Source organism: Bubalus bubalis, chromosome 6, assembly GCF_019923935.1.
Source record: "Bubalus bubalis isolate 160015118507 breed Murrah chromosome 6, NDDB_SH_1, whole genome shotgun sequence".
NCBI lineage: Eukaryota > Metazoa > Chordata > Mammalia > Artiodactyla > Bovidae > Bubalus > Bubalus bubalis.
This window is the reverse complement of record NC_059162.1, coordinates 35,953,083-35,972,777: the sequence shown is the minus strand read 5'-3', so window position 1 is coordinate 35,972,777 and position 19,695 is coordinate 35,953,083. Positions and strand designations below refer to the sequence as shown.

Genomic DNA, 19,695 nt, shown 5'->3' with positions numbered 1-19,695 from the left:
CAGTTTCTGTAGCCAAAATGGGCACTGTTTTTGCTTATGCACTAAGATGTAAGAATAATAACTTAGCCCTTTCCATTCCAAGTCCCTGTTTGCATCTCCCTCTAAAAGAGCGGTTACCCAGTAAGCAAGGAGTCATCCATCATCTTGCGTTGTTTCATTTTCCCCCTCATTTCTAGGCACCAGAAAACTTCTCTGGCCCTCACTTTCTGTCTCTGCTGAACTCTTTGTACTCCTTTCTTAAGCTGCTTCTGTTGTTTTGGCTTGTTTCCATGAGTCCACACTCTGGAGTGCCTCACAGAGGTGAGAATAAGGAGGGGCAGACTGTATTTGGAATTCTCAAGTTTGAGAATTGGTAAGCCTTGGATCCGGAGAAAGCAATGACACCCCACTCCAGTAGTCTTGCCTGGAAAATCCCATGGACGGAGGAGCCTGGTGGGCTGCAGTCCATGGGGTCGCTAAGCCGGACACGGCTGAGCGACTTCACTTGCACTCTTCACTTTCATGCATTGGAGAAGGGAATGGCAACCCACTCTAGTGTTCTTCCCTGGAGAATCCCAGGGACGGGGGGAGCCTGGTGGGCTGCCGTCTATGGGGTCGCACAGAGTCGGACACCACTGAAGCGACTTAGCAGCAGCAGCAGCAGCAAGCTTTGGATCTCGGACCAGAAGAATGCTGAAGTCTGTTCCTGTATCTGTTAGTGTATTCTTTCATTTAACTTCATGATTTCCAGAAGCCGTAGATTTCCATCTGAGACTAGAAGAGCTACAGTTCAAATTGTCAGCGATCCCCAAAGCACCAAACAAGCCCCAGGCCCTATGACCTCATGATTCTGAAGGGAAAGAGTGAGAAAAGATCAGAGAATCTGAGCCAGTGCAGCCTGCCAGATGTCAGAGAGGAAGAAACACCTGCTTGAACCACATTGAAGACGAAACAAAACAGTGCTCAAATTAGAGAAAGGAGGGAAACCCTTTGTTACCACACAGGAAATGTTTGGCAACTGAATGAACTTTTGCATCAAGCTCATTTCAGTGAGGGTTACAAATATACACATCAAAAGATTTTTTTTTCAGAGAGCCCAAGAGAAAGCAGATGTTAATTAGAACGCAACTGTAGCAAGGCAGGCTGAATTTTGTCCTGCTGTTGCCTTATTAGTTCATCACATCCACTTAGTCAGCACTGCAACCTGTGCAGAAAAGACTGCAAACAGTCTGCTCTATGGAAGCCATGATCAGAGCGTGGTCCTGGGCCACGGGCATGGGCACCACAGAGGAACCTGCTAGGAATGCAGTTTCTGGGGTCCCCCACCAGGCCTGCTGAACTCGAGCCCTGAACTCGAGGGGTTTCTGGTGTAGAGCAGCCACTCACACCACCTCCATGGTTCATGGTGATTTCTCAGAAGAGCTCATCCTCTCTAAGGCTTTTGGACAAAAGAAATGGCTAGTAGATTGGTTTTATGGAGTCTGGCTTGGTCCCTTCCAAGTTAGATGTTGCTTGCATTAATATCAAAGTCCACGTGGTGTTATTTCCAGATATAGAGAGTTATTTGCTGCTGCTACTGCTGCTAAGTTGCTTCAGTCGTGTTGGACTCTGTGCGACCCCATAGATGGCAGCCCACCAGGTCCCCCATCCCTGGGATTCTCCAGGCAAGAATACTGGAGTGGGTTGCCATTTCCTTCTCCAACACATGAAAGTGAAAAGTCAAAGTGAAGTCGCTTAGTCGTGTCTGACTCTTAGCGACCCCATGGACTGCAGCCCACCAGGTTCCTCCGTCCATGGGATCTTCCAGGCAAGAGTACTGGAGTGGGGTGCCATTGCCTTTTTTATTTAGTTACCCACAAATAACAAAAGCATTGTTTTTTTACTCCTTCCTCTTGTCTGGGTTTTTTGGAGAGAGGGAACCAGGCTAGAGAGGGAGAGACCCAGATTCCTGTCAGTTGATATGGAGCAACAGTAAAAGAAAACAGGTCTCTTGGTGGTTGCTGAACTGCCTTTATGTATTTCCCTGACCCTCAGCACAACTGACGTACCTGTCAGTTTACTTAAGAAAAGCAAAAGGGAGACAGTGGAAGAACACCTGTGCTGTTCACAAGTTTTTAAAACATTTATACTCCCCACGTGATGGCAAAAGAACTCTAGGTTTCTCTTGAGACGGATTGACATTCAATGTAAATTTGATAAAGTGCGTACAACTTCTACGCCATCTACTTTTCCCCTACATACTTCACTATAATATTGCTGGAACACTCTTTACATTAGAAAAAAGACTTGAATTATGATTTTTTCAAAGACTTTTTTTCAATTAGTGAAAATCAAACACATTTGATGAGATTTAAGCTGGCATTCTAGAATGTCTAAATGTCTCTGTTTTCACAGTGGGAGACTTGTGGCTTTGGTTTCTGCCTCAGAGGTAGAGAAGTGAGGGTGAGTTTACTACACTTGAGATCTGGTACATGGCTCATTGCCCCTGACTTGAGCCCCATCTCAGCACATACAGTTTCAATATAAATGATGTTTTGCCTGTTATATGGCTCTTAATTAGAAGCCCATACATTAAATTTTTTTTTCTTGGGGTATAGTTGTTTGGCAGCATTGTGTTAGTTTCTGGTATATAGCAAGGTGAATCAGCTGTACATATATATACATCCCCTCTTTTTTGAATTTCCTTCCCATTTATGTCACCAGAGGCACTGAGTAGAGTCCCCTGTAATACAGTAGGTTCTTCTTAATTATCTGTTTTATATATAGTAGTTTGTATATGTCAATCCCAATCTCCCAATTCATCCCACCCCCTCCTCTCCCCTCTTGGTGTCCATACATTTGTTCTCTATGTCTGTGTCTCTATTTCTGCTTTGCCAGTAAGATCATCTATACCATTTTTCTAGATTCCATATGTATGCATTGTCCTGTGCTTAGTCACTCAGTTGTGTCCAACTCTTTTCAACACCATGGACTGTACCCTGCCAGGCTCCTCTGTCCATGGGGATTCTCCAGGCAAGAATACTGGAGTGGGTTGCCATGCCCTCCTCCAGGGCATCTTCCCAACTCAGACCTCCTGCATTGCAGGTGGATTCTTTACCTCATTTATATATGAGCCACCAGGCAAACCTATATATAGTATACGATATTTGATTTTCTCTTTTTGGCTTCTCTCTGTACGACAGACTCTAGGTCCATCCACATCGCTACAAATGACCTAGTTTTGCTCCTTTTCATAGCTGAGTAATATTCCATTTATATATGCACCACATCTTCTTTATCCATTCCTCTGTTGATGGGCATCTAGGTTGAGAAGCCCATACATTTTTAAGCCTTGGGCAACAGTATAGATCTTAAGCAACAATTCTTGGTAGGGGCCTGACAATGAATGAGTCATATCATACTCTATGGCCTTCCCAAATATAACTTTGCATTAAAGTGCTCTCAAGTTCCTAAACCTAAGTACATTTATCAAATATTAAACACACACACAATGATCCCTGAGGTTTTGGTTTTTGTCAGTGAAATTGGTAAGACTTTGGTTTTCTACTTTATACTTACTCTTGTGTCAGAATGTAGGTTCAATCCCTACATTCTGATCCAAGATCTCCTGGAGAGAGAAATGGCTACCCACTCCAGTATTCTTGCCTGAAAAATCCCATGGACAGACCTGGCGGGCTACAGTCCATGTAGTCTCAAAGAGTCAGACATGACTAAGAGAGACTAAGCATGTTGTCAGGAGAAAAAAAAAATAGCTTTAATTTAAAAATAATAAAATTATTTGGCTTCAAAGTAACTTCCCCCAAATTTTTATTAATTTCTGAAGTGTTTTTAGCATATGTCCACAAATTATTTGATATTCCTCCTTCTTCCACCCCCCAGTGTGAACTGGAGTTAATGTCTGTCTTCAAAGAAATAAAGTAGGGAAAAGGAAGGACAGTAACTTTACCATGGTGAGTCCTGGAAGGAACCCCCTTAACCAAGCCACAGTGAGCATCACCAGTAAGAAGTCATGATGACACCATGGTGGAAATTTCATTTCACCTCAGTTGCATTCTTCCCTGAAATCCAGAACCCTGGTCTAGACATGATAAAACGTCAGACCACACAAAATACCTGACCAGCAGTCTTCAAAAGTACCAATGTTGTAGAAAATAAGAAAAGACTGAGAAAATACCACAGGCTGGAAAAGACTGGACAACTGAATGCAATGCTGCATCCTGAACAGGATCCTGGAACAGATAAAGGACATTAATGGAAACAGCAGTGGAATGTGAATAAAATCTGACCAGATGTGAATTTCTGTGCTTTGAAAATGTATATGGGAACTCTCTGTACTGTCCGTACATTGCAAATGATTTCAAAATAAAAAGTTAAAAATATAATGAAGGCTAGGGGCATTTATAAAAACACTATGCCAACCACAACTCATGAATCTAGGCAGCTATTATGTAAGGGCATCGCAGTCTGTCCTTACAGACACAAGAGCTCTCAAAACTTCAAGTATCATTTTTGACCATCTCCCACTGGAACATCACATCCCAGGAAGACGTGAAATCGCCCTCTGCTTAAGGAACAGAGGCGCTGGAACAGGAATTCTGCTCTCAGCATTCCCAGCCTGGCTCCATTGTTGAGCCCCCCTCTCACTGACCATCCATCCCGCTGTGGCATTCACTGCACCTTTCTGGAGGCTTCCCTAGAAAAGAAAAGGTGCATCTGAATATTCAGCCATTTTACCTCTTCCAAGCAAACTCAGCCAGACAATCTGCTTAATTCTCCGTTTGTCATAAACACATGACAAGGACATTTTAAATCCCCCTCTTTTTTTTCTGCTTGGTTTTGTTTTTTCCTCCCAGAATGAAAAGAGCTCTTTTACCTCTGAGGGTTTATGTTCCATTATTTCATTGGCATTGATTTCCTTGCCACAGAGCCCAGCTTATTTCAAACGCATGAAATCTGTCCTCACTACACATTGCCACTGGAGTTTATTTCCTATCCTCGTTCCCAGGCATAGCTTCTCTTTTTTGAAAAACAAAGGATCCTGCCAGTACAGCAACCTTGCTCACAACCTATTTCAGGATGACATCTGACCCGGGAGGTTTGCATTTTAGCTCAGCTCTTGCTTGTACTGTCATCATACAAGATTCCCCTCTGAGCAGAATCCCATCCCCTGTGGATTGCAGAGGGTGTCATTGAATAGACAAGATCCTCAGCGATGGACACCCGTGCAGGGCACTTTGGCTTTGGAAACCCCCGGCACTTCATCTTCATGATCGTTTGCAAATATTCACTGAGGAGACTCTGATGAGGAGGTGGTGAAAACATAGAACCGAACAAAGGAGAACCTGTTCCATACATTTGGCCATGAATGCTTACTACGTTTCTGAAGTAAGTCAGGAAGAGAGGGAAAGAGGCGAGATTAATCATGTGTTTGATTCCCTAGTCTCTAGAGATTGGAAAGCTATGGGGAAGAAAATGGATCTGACCCTAAAAAACTGAACCCACAGGAACCTGGTGGATACACACGTGCTCCAAGGAGCTCTGACTTTTTTTTTTTTTTTTTTGGTGGAGACATTAGGATATGCTCAGAAACAGGACTCCTGAGTCATTGTGAGCTAGCCTGGGAGACGAGATCTTTGCTGACAGCGTCCATTGAGCCATATACAGCTATTGAACTCCATGTCTCCAACTCAGCAAGATAGTGCCTATGATTATATAAGATGGAAACTCATTTGCTGCAAAAACAAAACAAGAACAAAACCATATTTATCTTACTTGCTTGCATGCTTAGTTTACAAATAACATTTCAACATTTCAATTACGGTGTTTTTTTTTTTTAATTCCATCATTCAGCAAGTCAACTCTTTGTTTGCTCAAGTGCTCTTCTAGGAGTTGTTCATGTATGATCATTTTTTACAAAATTATAATCATAGCATAAACAGATTTTTGAATGTTGTTGTTTAGTTTTAAATGACAGCATTTTTCTAATCTGCTATAAAATATCCATAATTACCGTTTTTAGTAAATGTATAATATTCTATTTTGCTGGTATACTGTAATTTATTTAACTAGCCCTTCTTGTTCGGTATGAAATGTTTTCTAATATTTTGCTATTATAAACCAGAATTCAATGCATGCGGCTTTTCTCTTTTTTCTGGATAATTTATTTAGGATAATGTCCCAGAGGTTGAATTTAGATGTTAAGGGATACCTTTTAACTTTCATTTTTATAACTCATAAGTAATTTAAATTGCTCAGTCTTGTCTGACTCTTTGCGACCCCATAGACTACACAATCCATGGAATTTTCCAGGCCAGAATACTGGAGTGGTTAGCCTTTCCCTTCTCCAGGGGATCTTTCCAACTCAGGGATTGAACCCAGGTCTTCCGCATTGCAGGCAGATTCTTTACCAGCTGAGCCACAAGGGAAGCCCAACTTCTCAGCCGCATTATTTATATGTTTCTTTGTCTAAATAATGAGTCAAGAAGTCTGGAGATAAAAGTGGAGTAGGTAGGCAGCCATGTTTCTATTGAGCACCAGAGACATCTCCATTTGGATGTTTCATCAATATTTTAAATTCAACATTTCCACAACTGCCATTGTCCAATTCCTCCCACCTCCCCAGATGTGCTCCTCCTCCAGTGAACTCCAGCCCCATGAAGAGCATCACCATCCAGCCACTGCTGAAGCCAGAAGCCTACAAGCCATGCTTGGCTCCTTCTTTTCGGTCACCTCTCCCTCTATCTAATCACTCATGAAGTGCTGTGGGTTCTGTCTCCTGGGAATCCCCTGAACCTGGTCATTTCTTTAAATATCCACATATACTGTTCTAGTCCAAGCTCCTGTTGTCTCTCACCTGGACCACTGCACTAGCCAAGTAACTAGACCCCATACCTCTGGTCTTCTACCCTTTGACTCATTCTCATTCTTGTTGCACACAGGCAGATCTTTCTGAAGTATTTCATTCTTGTGCTTAGAATTGTTTTCCCATTTTCCTCTGTATGGTTTTAAACCCCTCATCTGGATTACTGGGGTATGTAGGATCTGACCCCCTTTCAGCCTCTCCAGTTTCATCATGAGTCATTCTCCTCTTGTTTCCTCTACACCAGCCATTCTTGTCTTATTTCTGTTCCTGAAATGTCCCTTATTCCTTCTTGCCCTGGGATTTACACACATACCTTTCTCAACTTCTGACCCCCAGCTTCTAATCCTCCTAAATCCTGCCCACCGTTTGTATCACATCTCAAACGTGTCTTCCTCAGGGAGGGCCCTGGCATCAATCACTCCCACCACCAGGACTGTCATACTCAAGCAATGTGCTCTTATAACACTCTACTCCTCTCCTCCCACCGTGTTAATCTCACCCGTTCAGTTATCAAACATCTGTCTCCTCCCCCAGTTTGTTAGCTCCACGAAGGCGAGAACTGGTTCTTGTCTTGGTCACCACCGCGTCCTCAGTGTTCAGCATGCATTTGAGGCATAGTAGGACTCAGTATGGAGAAGGCAATGGCACCCCACTCCAGTACTCTTGCCTGAAAAATCCCATGGACGGAGGAGCCTGGTAGGCTTCAGTCCCTATGGTCACGAAGAGTCAGACACGACTGAGTAACTTCACTTTCACTTTTCATTTTCATGTATTGGAGAAGGAAATGGCAACCCACTCCAGTGTTCCTGCCTGGAGAATCCCAGGGACGAGGGAGCCTAGTAGGCTGCCGTCTATGGGGTCACACAGAGTCGGACACGACTGAAGCAACTTAGCAGCAGCAGCAGCAGCAGCAGGCATTCAGTATATATTTGTTCAATGAATGAACAAATGAATGGATAGCCTAACCATATTCTCAGGCCCTGTTTTAAGATATTTCCCATCATGTTAAACAGGATATTCCAAGAATCCCACTCCTAAGGATATTGCTTATGATTCACACCTATGCATTTTATACTAAATGTGCACTAAGCTGTAAGAGGAATATTTTTTATTTTTCTTCTTGCAAGTGGATAGATTATTCGTACACCAGCAGACCAGTAACTAAAGGTAAGGCTAATCCTACATATTTTTTCCTCTACCCTGCTTCTCAGACTTGTCTTTTTGGAGAGGAGTGATAAAGCAGATGGATTTAGTTTTTATGTCAGTCATCATCAGCTGAGTGCAGGCTTTCTGTGTGAAAGGAAAGGCTAGCATTAAATTGATTGATGGTTCATTTTTTCCTATTTGCTCCTTGGCCGTTGGAGTGACACCAGGAAGGCTGTCTTGTTAGAGGTGTGTGAGACAATGGCTCTGACAAAGGCCGTTACACACACAGAATTCATTGCTTGTAATTGACCCCTGGAAATGAGCACATTCACACATCGTCACTTGCATGTTGAGCTGCTTGGGAAAATCTATCCTGCACTTATCCAAGGGCTATAAGAAATTAATATAAGCATGTAATCTCACAAGGAATGTTTGGAATTGTATTTCTCTAACAAATGGGAGATGACAACTAATTAGTGTGAGTGTTAATAATTTTACCTTTGAGTTGTCTTCATTTCTGGCCACACACCAGGTGTGCAAGATATGAAAATATGTGATTTCCATGCACTGCCGGGGTTGTGGGCGGCACAGGTGTTGTATCCTTGCAGTCTTCAGCCTTAGAGCCTATTGCTGTTATCACTTCCCTTATTAAAACATCCATGCTTTCTGCCCTAGAAGGTGAAGCTCCAGGCAGAAAGAAAGAATTCACCAAGTGGACCCAATATTGTCTACCAGGGTTTATGTCCCCCCTGGGACTTGCTCACAGAAAATTGCCCTGCCACCAGCCTGCCACCGGAAGTGGCTGCACCCTCTTGAATGCTCCTGCACCGGTGGGGACAAAATCTCCTGCCTCTGGCTGTCCTTAGCACAGCTAGGCCTGGCTGGGCCTGTCCAAAAAAAAAAAAAAAATTTTTTAAGTACAAAAGGAGCACGCAGGAGGGATAAACAATGAAAAGCAAGAATGATAAAATGTCCTGCTTAGAAAGTACAGATTTCTGAGCCTGTCTCGGCCACCTTGCTCTGGAGGCTCGAGGGCCCTTCTCTTTCTGTCATTTTCTCCTAAGGATGATATTGTGCTTTCACCTGAAAAGGGAGTGGTGCACCCAACTTCCTGGCTTCTCAGAAGCAGTGTCCCTAGCTAGAGATGAGCCTCCATCCACAGTCTGAGTTCTCCCTTTGTTCCTCCCTTGCAGACAATGTCAACCATCTCATCTTTCTCCTTCCAGCAGGAAATGTGAGTATATGAATAAGACCAACCATTTTTGGGGGATTCTGTTTCTGGGTCCAGCATCATGATAAGTTTCTCAGGGTGAGAGGCAGGGGTACAGCAGAGAGGTAATAGGGGAGAGCTTGTTTTGTGACCTACAGGAAAGTGAAAATTCGCAAGAAATGTGGTGCAATTCTGTGGGAGTCGTTAGTAACCAGGTCTTGTGTTTCTCTCTTCCTCTCCTTTTCCCTCATTTTCTTTTTCTTTCTTCTCTCTTTCTCCCCATCTATCTACCTATCATCAGAACTGCTAATGGGAATGGATACTGATCCAAATGTGACAGTCAGATCATGCCAAACCTACTGGCCTGCTGGAGGGAAACAGTCTAGACCAGCACTGTCCCAATAGGACTCACTGTGATAAGGGAAACAATCTGTATTCAATGATGCTGCCCAAGATGGTAACCACCAGGCTCATGTGGCTACTGAGCGCTTGAAATGTGTGACTAAGAAAGCAAATTCTAAATTTCATTTCCTTTTAGTGAAACTGAAATAGGCACACATGGCTGGTAGCTAATGTTTTAGTGCAGCTCAAGAGGCTAAATGTGGCAGGGACCCAACGGAAAGTAAGTCCAGCATCTCTGCCACCTAAGTGTAGCCCCACAGCCGCCACCCTGCTTGTCAAGCCATCTGACCAGTGAGAGACCCTTCAGGACCCCCGTGTACATCGTGAGACCCACACACCCCCTTGGTGATGTGCTCCCACAGCACTCTGTGGTATTCTCCTCTGGGGCACTTTTCACAGCTGGACTTTAGAAACTCTGTGAGGTTCATTCATTATTTGTTTACTAAATAAGTATTTATCAAGCATCTACACCGACTGTCCCACGCATGGTTTCAGGCATTGGGAGCCCAAAGTGAACACTGCAGGCCAAGTCCCTGCTCTCAGGAGCCTGCTTTCTAATTGGCAGAGTCAGACTGTAAAGAAGAAATACATGTATTTACTTATAACTTAATCGATTCCAAGGGTTTTAAGAGTTCTGTGCCTGGAGCCGGGGATGAAAACCATGTATACATTAGTGACATTACAATATCATTACCTCAGTGTAAAGTGAAAGTGAAGTTGCTCAGTCGTGTCTGACTCTTTGGAACCCTATGGACTGTAGCCCACCAGGCTCCTCCGTCCATGGAATTCTCAAGGCAAGAATGCTGGAGTGAGTTGCCATTTCCTTCTCCAGGGCATCTTTCCGACCCGGGGATAGAATCCGGGTCTCCTGCATCACAAGCAGATTCTTTACTGTCTGAGCTACCAAGGAAGCCCCAGTAATCAATAAATATCTGTGGAATAAATGATTTTCAGGTGAGCGCAGGGGCAGGGGGGCCTTTGCACCTTCTAGTCCACCCTCTGTATGCACTGTTGCCTTCCCATTGACCTTGCCTCTCAGTCAGATTGTGTGGGCAGTTGGCCCTGCACCTGGTTGATTGCACGGTGGAACACTGTCATGAGGAAGCAAAAGGAGGCACACAGAGGAGGCGGCGTCAGGGCTCACGCTGACCACGGAGCTCCCCAGGGAAATGGATGCTGACAGCTTGGGGAAGTAGAGGCCAGGGAAGCAACGTAAGAACTCGCTCTGCATTTCTGTAGCAACACTGATAGGATGGTTTTCCTAGTGGCTTGGAGGTAAAGCATCCGCATGCAGTGCAGGAGCCAGAGGAGACATGGGTTTGCTCCCTGGGTTAGGAGGATCCCCTGGAGTAGAGCATGACAACCCACTCCAGTATTCTTGCCTGGGAATTCCCATGGACAGAGGAGCCTGGAGGGCTACAGTCCAGGGGGTCACAAAAGAGTTGAATATGACTTGGTGATTAAACAACCAACCCTATCCAGCCACAAGGAGAAAGGTCAGGTATGTTCCTGCCTCCCATTCCCTCTTGTCTTCCTCCCGGGCATGACAACGTCTTCAGCGTGCCTGGGTCTAGAAGGTAATGGGGAGACCTCACGTGGCGGTAAGATCTTTCCATCCTCTGGTTCAGGAAGGATGGAGGGGGGGCACCCTTTTCCCAGGAGCCTGAGGCAAGCACAAGATTGAGAAGGCAGAGCTGTAGTTACCCTGCCTGGCCTCTCCCTCCTCCAGGAAGAACAAGGTGTTGCAGGTTCTGTTCCCACTCCACTTCCACCCTGACTCTGTCAGCAGCTGTCCACTGGCAGAAGGGTCAGTTCCAGAGGCCAGGCCCAAGGCCCACAGGTGACTGTAGAGTGCAGCGATGCATGCTGATTAAACAACAGATTTCAGGGCCATCCCCAACCTGCAAGGGGTCCGTGAGTTTACTAGTTATCTGGAGATCATAATGACCCCAAGAGGTCTGCACAAATGACCCTCTCTCTGCCACCCCACTCCCAACCAGAAGCAACCAGAGAGTAAGACATGACTTCCCATGGGACAAAGGTGAATTTGAGACATGCAAGACCAGACAGACCCTGGGGAAGTGTCCTCATCACTCCTGCTCAGGGCTTGTCCTTCAGCCTAAGCTTGGCCCCTGGACTGAGAAGTTCCCAGGCTGCAGTACAGGGAGGAGGGCGAGGGGATGCTGAGATGGAAGCAAGGCTGGAGTGTTGAAGAGGAGCCAATAATGGAGGTGCCTGGATGCCCTGCGGGGAGAGTCTCCCTAGAGCCTTGTGGCTCTCAAAGAAAATCCAGCAAAAAGCAGTGTTTAAAGTTCCCCTTTCTCCTAAGTTTTCACCTACCCTGTAGCTCTCATGGACCGCCCCCTGCCCCATGGCCTCACTGCACCCTGCCATGTGGCCTCCAATCCTCTCCTGTGCTTTGCACCTACTGCCCAGCTGAGTGATTATCAACAGCTTTAGGGTCCCCAAAGGGAGGCTCATCTTCCATTTTATCTCTGTTTCTAGAACCTGCTGCATCATCATGGTGGAGGCCCAGAGCTGGTACCCACACCTGGGGAAGCAGACCAGGTGGAAAGGAAGAGGATGCTGAGGATGGATTGTGAAGCATCCTTCTCTCTTGCTGGAGCCCCACCACCTCAGTTCTCACCACATGTCCTCTTGTGGGTGCTGAAACCAGGATGAAGATGGAGTGTGGTGGAAGACACACCCCTTCTCTGTGGGCTGGGCCTCCTCTCAACCCAGATCCCGGACCCCCTTAGCCTCCGACCTTCAGACATCCGATGAGTCCCTGACTTCAGGACCTGCAGGGTGATGCTCCTCCCTGTGGAAGAAAGGGTCCAGGGAGGAGCTGGGAGGAGACAGAAACTCAGCTCAACTGGGTGTCAAGGTCAGGGGCCCCACCTCTCCTCATATTAAGGAGGACACTCTGTAAGCAGAGGAGGGAAGCCAGCCAAGTGACCCTCGAGTGGAAATCAGAGCAGAAATCTTTTGCCACACAATCCCCATGGGAAATAGGACAAAATTAGTAACGGGAATGAGGTCTCCCTCAGAGGATGTGAGAATCACTGACTTGAAAATAACCGCAAGGTCATCTAGTCCAGCTGCCACCAGCTGCCCGAAGTTTTCCAACAGATTTTTGGACAAGCAGGCATCAAGCCTCACACAGCAGCGTGGTGCTTTGATTTCCAGCAGAGACCCTCGGTGAGCCAAGATTCCTTTACTCTGGGCTATGTATTTGGCTGCTTTAGTGAACCAGCCTTAAAACATTCCCCAGGACAGGTCATTCTTTTGTTGTTATGGGCTTTTATTCCTGTGAAAGCTCTGAGATCATGATTTCAGAACTGGAAGGAACCTAGTCATTTAATCCAGCCTCCTCATTTGGCTTATGAAAACTAAAAGGAGCCTTGAGCCTTGGGCTAGAATTCAGACAGCATCCCCACTGTTGTCCCCCAGCACATCCTCTGAGGTTGCAGCCTCTAGCCCTAGGACCCTCGTGGCAGGACTCAGTGGACTCCCTGTCTTCTGTTACCTGATCCCCTGCAACCCTGGTCCTGCTGACGCTTCCCTTGTCTTCAAAACCCTCCTCTCTTGGTCTTTGCATCAGCCTTCCTGGTGTCCACTCACCTTTTCAGTCTTCTCAGTTGGACGTTTCTCTACCTGCCCTGTAAATAAATGCAGGTATTCCCTACAGCACACACTGGGCCCAGCTCTCTCACTCCAAATATTCTGTTAGTTACAGTCACCTCCTGTGTATGGATAATTTACCAATATCCATCTTCAACCCACAGCTCTCTCCCCAGCTAGTACTTTATAGCTAAAGATCCAGCTATTGACTGATCATCTCCTTGTCAGTGTCTCATAAGCATCTTCACTCAGTATGTTAAAGAATGAATGTAATTCACTATCTGCTCCCTCCAACCCTGTTCCACTCCTGCATTCCCTACCTCCCCAAAACATCCCTCTATCATAATACTCAAACCCAGGAGTTATTCTAGACTCCTCTATTTCCCTCAACTCCTTCCTCCAGTCTGTGCCTACCAGGAAGAAATGATGGAAGGAGTATAGCAAACAATCGCACCAGGATTGAGGAAGGTGGCCTTGCCTCCCAAACTCAAGGGATGTCAAGAATGAAACAAAGAGCAGACTCCTGGTAAGATCAGCAGACATACCTGTGCCCATCATGAGTGGGAGAGCCATGGCTTCAGTCTATCCTTAGATGCTTTCCAAAATTCACCTCATTAACATAAACCCAGGTATGAGGTAAAGGGGCTTGTTATGAATAACAGGACATCTGTTTCACTTATATGGCTCTGAAGAGACTTCAGGAACTGAAGACAAGAAATCAAATATTACAACAAAAGATGCTCCCATTCCCCTTACTGCTCAGAAAGTTCCAGAGGTTTTGGAAGCTGTGAGCCAGGTACCATGGAACCAGTATCTGTGAGAAATACATTTTGGTCATCTGAATGACCAAATACATATTTTTATAAATCACAATATCTCAAGCTGCTGAGTCTATGCAGCCACTCCCTGATCACTGCCTCCTCCAAACATTTTTCAGCCACTTAAGCTTTATTCACTTTAAAAATAATGTGCTCATATGGGCAGCTTTGCTGCAATACCTGTGCCTTTCACAGCTATTATGCATTCTTATCTACCTTCGGCTTCTATGTCCTCACCTTCTCTTCTCTCATCACTGCTTTATTTATCTTAGGCTTCCTGAAACTGCTCTCACCAGTGGCCTCCATGCTCCTAATTAATTCCAGTGTATACTTTTAGCCCCTGCCTTGCTTGATCTCTTAATAATAGTTGGCACAGCTGGCCATACCCTCCTCTGTACCTTTGGCCTACTTGACACAATGATTTTTCTCCTAACTTCATGGTAGGCTCTTTTGCCTACGTGACTGAGGCCTTGAAACACTGGAGTCAGGTGGCATTCTGCCCCAGCCCTCCTTCCTTATTCATCCTCAAGTCTTTCCTTGTGACCCCATCCACCCAGGGACTTGGATCACCATCTGCTGTAAACTAATGGCTCTTTAATCTGTGGCACCTGCTCAGACTTGCTCCTAAGCAGAACTATCACCATGGGGATGTTGCCTGTGTATACGTGACACTCAGCGTGTCAGACGCTGACTCAGAGCCTGCTCCCCACTCTCACCCTCACCATCACATCACTCAGCATCCCAAACCCCACTTATTCCAACAAGCCTCCCAGAAATGGCATACACCGGCTATTCAAGGCAGACACTGAAGTTCATTTTTTACCCCTCTCACTTCCTAACCACCCAAATCCTATGCAAACAGACTCTAAGTTCATGTCCTTCCTTCTAATGCAGGCTGCCCCAGGCTGTGACCATCATTTCTCAGCGGCACTCCAGAACACACCTCTCATCACATCTCCCGGTGTCCACTCTTGGCCCCTTCCAATCCATCCTCACACTGCAGCCAGAGAGGACTTTACAAAATGCACACAGGGCTGGGTCACTTAACTGCATAAAAGCCTTCGATGGTTCCCATGGTTCAGATAATGCTCCAAACCTCAACATGGCTTGATTTCTGTCCCACAATGGCACTTCTCAGACCCATCTTGCCAGCTTAATTAAACATTTTCACTTCTTCAAGTGCTTCAGCTCTTTCTAGTGTCTAATTAATTAATTTATATGCATTGACCATTAGACTTAAAGATCCACAAGGTCATGAGTCTGTCTGTTTTGTTCACCACAATATATGTAGCAATAAGCACAGTGCCTGACACCTATTTGGGAAAATATATGATTTATTCATTCAGAAAATAGTCTTTAAGTGCCTAATGTGTGTCAAGTTTTATTATTGGTTCTTTGTGATATGGAAATAATATTTTTTTAAAAAGGGACAAAGTATATTCTTTATATGCAGTATATATACTGTATATTCTAGTAGAGAGAGACAGAATAAACACAGTGAGAAAAGTATATATCTGATGGTGATAAATGCCATAGGAAAAAAAAATAAGTGGGGAAGGAGAAGGGAAAGAGAAAGAAAAGAAGAGACAGGGAATGAAAGAAAGGAGAGAGGGAGGGGGAGGGAGGGGGAGAACCAAGTGGGTATTTGGAGGATGAATGCTGCAGCAACGGGAGCAGGCAAGTTCAAATGTCCTGGATGGGCATACACCTGAAGAGTTCATGGGCCAAAAAGAAGGTCTGTTTGGCTGGAGTGGAAAGAGCCAGAGGAGAGCAGTGAAAGATGAGTGCAGAGACACAAGAGACTCCATCATGCAGGGCTGGACAGCCTGAGGAAGCTCCATGGAGGTACCTAACGTGGAGCCACTGGGGTACCTTCAGTGAAAGTAAAAGTGAAGTCACTTAGTCATGTCCGACTCTTTGGGACCCCATGGACTATAGCCCACCGGGCTCCTCCATCCATGGAATTTTCCAGGCAAGAGTACTGGAATGGGTCACCATTTCCTTCTTCAGGGGATCTTCCTGACCCAGGGATTGAACCTGGGTCTCCCACATTGCAGGCAAACACTTTACCATCTGAGCCACCAGGGAAGTACCTTCAGTAGAGGAGCACTAAGGTGGGACAGGGCTTCCAGCAGTCTTACTCAAGATGCTATGTTGGTAATAGACTGAATGGGAGTAAAGATGGGAGCAAGAGTGCCAGGGAGGAGACTCCTGACAGCATCTGGATGATAAACTATGACAGCTCCAACCAGGGTGGTAGCAGAGAGGTTGAATGCCATACAGATTTTGAAGATAGAATTGACAAGGTTTACTAATGAGTGGATGTTGCATATGAGGGGAAGAGGAATCAAGAATGATTCTCATGGGTTTTGGCTTGAGCAAATGAAAAGGTAGGATGGCCACTAAGATGGGGAAGACTGTGGAAGTTGTAGGTTTGAACATATTAATTTTAAGCAACCTATTAGACAATTGAGACATTTTGTGCTGATCAGAGTTACATTTTTTTTAATTAAAATATCACTTGTCAAAATGCCTCATACCTTTTAGCATGAGTCTCATATTTTTCAAGCCCAAGGCTCTGGCCCTATCCCAGACTTTATAGATGTCGTAAAGCTGTTCTAAGGGGATACATTATTTTGGTACCGTCTGTGATGCCAGATCTCCAGAACTGCTTCTGTCTAGATATTTACTCTGAGCATCGTTTTAAAAATTTAATAAGCAAAACATTCCTGGGTGTGCAGAAGGACTGGAGCTACTCTTCTCTCTAAAGCTTCCCAAACTCAGAGGTATTAGATGAGGTTTTCTTGGCCAAACCATGTGCCAGGTCCTCTGATAAACCATCTGCTAGGACTCTGTCCTTCCCTCACACTGAGCCAAGCGCTCCAGATGGGGTTGTGAAAGCACGCTAGTCTGGATAACGAAGGCGAAGGGAGAACCATGGGCATGTTTTCAAATCATTGCGCCTGGGCCATCAAGGACATCCTCAGATAATGTCCTTTCAGGCCTGCCTGGAGTGGTCAGATCACTGCTGGCCCAAGGATGGAATATTTAAGCCCAGCAAGCCCCTAAAAGAGTCTCTGTGGGTAAATTGGGGGCAGATGTTGCCCCCATGAGTAAAGTGAAAAAAAAGATCACAGAACTCCAACCTGCTGAAAGACAAACATTTTACCTCAAATCTACAATATTACATGACTAGAGAGAACTTTCTTTTCTTAAAATAACTTGCTTGCGAAGGAAAAAGATGTGCACAGTTCTCAGACTCAAAAGTGCATCCAAGGAAAAAAGCCAAGTTCTACAGACAGTGCATAATCCACCTGCAGCCTCTTGTGACAGGCCTTCGGCGATTAAAATTTTAGTGTCTCTATTTGGAATGGGTTTTCCCATCTCAAAGAACTCAAGCAGCAAGGGGTCCAGCTGAATTCCTAGATTGGTTCTAGACAGTGCCTCTTTTGCTGTTCTCATATCGAATGGAGGAACAGGAGGAACCTGATGACTGATTTAAGTGTGTGTATTCAGTGGCTCAGTAGTGTCCAACTCCTTGCAACCCCATGGACTGTAACCCACCAGGCTCCTCTGTCCATGGGATTTCCCAGGCAAGAATACTGGAGCAGGTTCCCATTTCCTTTGCCAGAGGATCTTCCTGACCCAGGGATTGAACTCACGTCTTCTATGTCTTCTGCTTGGCAGGCAGATTCTTTACTGCTGAGCCACCAGGGAAGCCCGCCCAGTGTAGGAGTGGCCATCGAATGACAAGCCTGGTTTCTCTAAGAATTAGTTCACAAGACTGATTAGCAACAAGATTTCCAAACCCTTCAGAGGAAAAGGCAACAGCAATGAAATGAGGATAAAGCTCTTCAAAGGGTGGCTTTGAAGATGATAACGTGCATTTGAACATTTAGGATCACTATAAGTTTACTGTTGAAAACTTCTTTCATTTAGAATAGTTAAGTAATGCACTGGGTAAATAAGAATAGCTGGAGTGATTTTTATTAGTAAATGTATTAAATAACATGATACTCTCTTCTACTTAAATCTCAAAAATCAGTGTAAATAGTTCAGGTAGATTCTGTTTTCATCAGTATCTAGGAGTTCAAGTGGGGAGCCCTCTAGAGCAATGCATAAGAATATCAGAGGGAGTAGTTACTTGTAGAAACCATGCTTGTCTCTCCCAGCCTGGAAACTGATCCACTGCAAGTATAAGGCCCATACCTCTATACCCATAAAGATACCCAGGGGAGCATGGGGATGCTGCAGCTTCACTGGTGCAGATAAATGTTTTGAATGAATCGATGCATATTCACCATGAAGTACATTTGTAAATTTGTCTGTGATGGTAGGTGGCAATGACCCTGTCCTAAAAGTCACTCTGGAATCATGCCCACACTGACATGCTAATCATGTGTTTTGGGGTCTAACCAGAGAGGCAGCAGGGCGTCAGATTACAGGAGGCTGGGGTCCTGGCTGGGTCACTTGCTAGCTGTGTGACCTTGAGCAAGTGAAGAAAACTTTATGTACCTGATCTATTCACTTATAAAGTGAAGAGTAGTAATTGTATAGCTCTTGGAGGAAAGTAAAGATGGAATGGTTAGTATGTACAGAGCATTTTCTCCAGTTCCCAGCCCATAACAAGGGCTGTATAGTGTTTGCTATCTCAATATCCCTGTCATTGTTGACAGAGATGAGGATTCTATACCGACTCTGGCAAGAAATGGATTAAAAGGATGCAGGCAAACAAGTTGCCAACAGTGTCCCATATCCTCAAATGATGTCACCAGAGGATACAGGAACCAGGGCAGAACAGGAAGTCACAGAGCGCAGCTTGGGCACTTTTAGACTCTGCTGTGCAGGGGGAATGAACTGGCCGAGCTTTGTGGCTAGAGAACAAAGAGGGAGTCCAGAGGGCTTTTTGTCTTTTACAGAAGCTGAAACATGGCAGTATCATTCTCTCTTCCAGCATCCTCCACCAAAAAAGAAAACAACTCTAAGGATTTGTGGCACCAATGTGTAAAGTGTAGAAAAACATGAAATTCTCAGCTTTTTCTTAATCTGCTGATGTTCAGGACAAACATAACCCATTTAAAGATTTTGCATTTTAATGATCTTAGTAGCTTGAGCCATATAAAATTGCTGATTTGTGGATCAAAGAAGATAAACTATCAGCAGTTTTCATAGGGGTCAATTCATAATATGCCCAGGACATTGCTATTCTGTGCAGTACACTTTAATTGTTATTTTTTATGCTTTGTACTCAAGGGAAAATTTATTAAAGGGCATGTTTACAAAGATGTATAAGAAATAAAAACATTTCAGGGCTGACCTTTGGCTACGTAAAGATTGAGTTTGCATAAAACTTCCAACCATTTTGTCTAGCTAATACCTGAAACTTCTAAAATTGGAAGGGACTTTAGGGAATGAAAACCTTTTCTAAACATTTTTTTTAATGAAGAAACTGAGGTCTGGGACTTCCCTGGTGGTCCAGTGGTTATGTGGGTTCAGTTCCTGTTTGGGGAACTAAGATCCTGCATGCCTCATGGCATGGCCAAAAAAGAAAAGGGAAAAAAAAAAAAAAAGCAGGTATAGAGAGGATTTTCTCTTGTGAGAAAACTGAATCTCTGTTGTCTGAGAATTTGTCAGGATGTGTTCATAAAGAAGCC

General features: G+C 44.8%; 1 long non-coding RNA gene across 1 annotated transcript; it reads left to right on the top strand.

The window, feature by feature from the left end:
* The first annotated feature begins 4,661 nt into the window (after nucleotides 1-4,661).
* Nucleotides 4,662-15,315, top strand: LOC123334039. The gene is made up of 3 exons (XR_006551782.1): nucleotides 4,662-5,364; nucleotides 9,181-9,221; nucleotides 12,105-15,315. It is a non-coding gene; the product is annotated as an uncharacterized LOC123334039 (long non-coding RNA).
* Nucleotides 15,316-19,695: the final 4,380 nt, after the last annotated feature.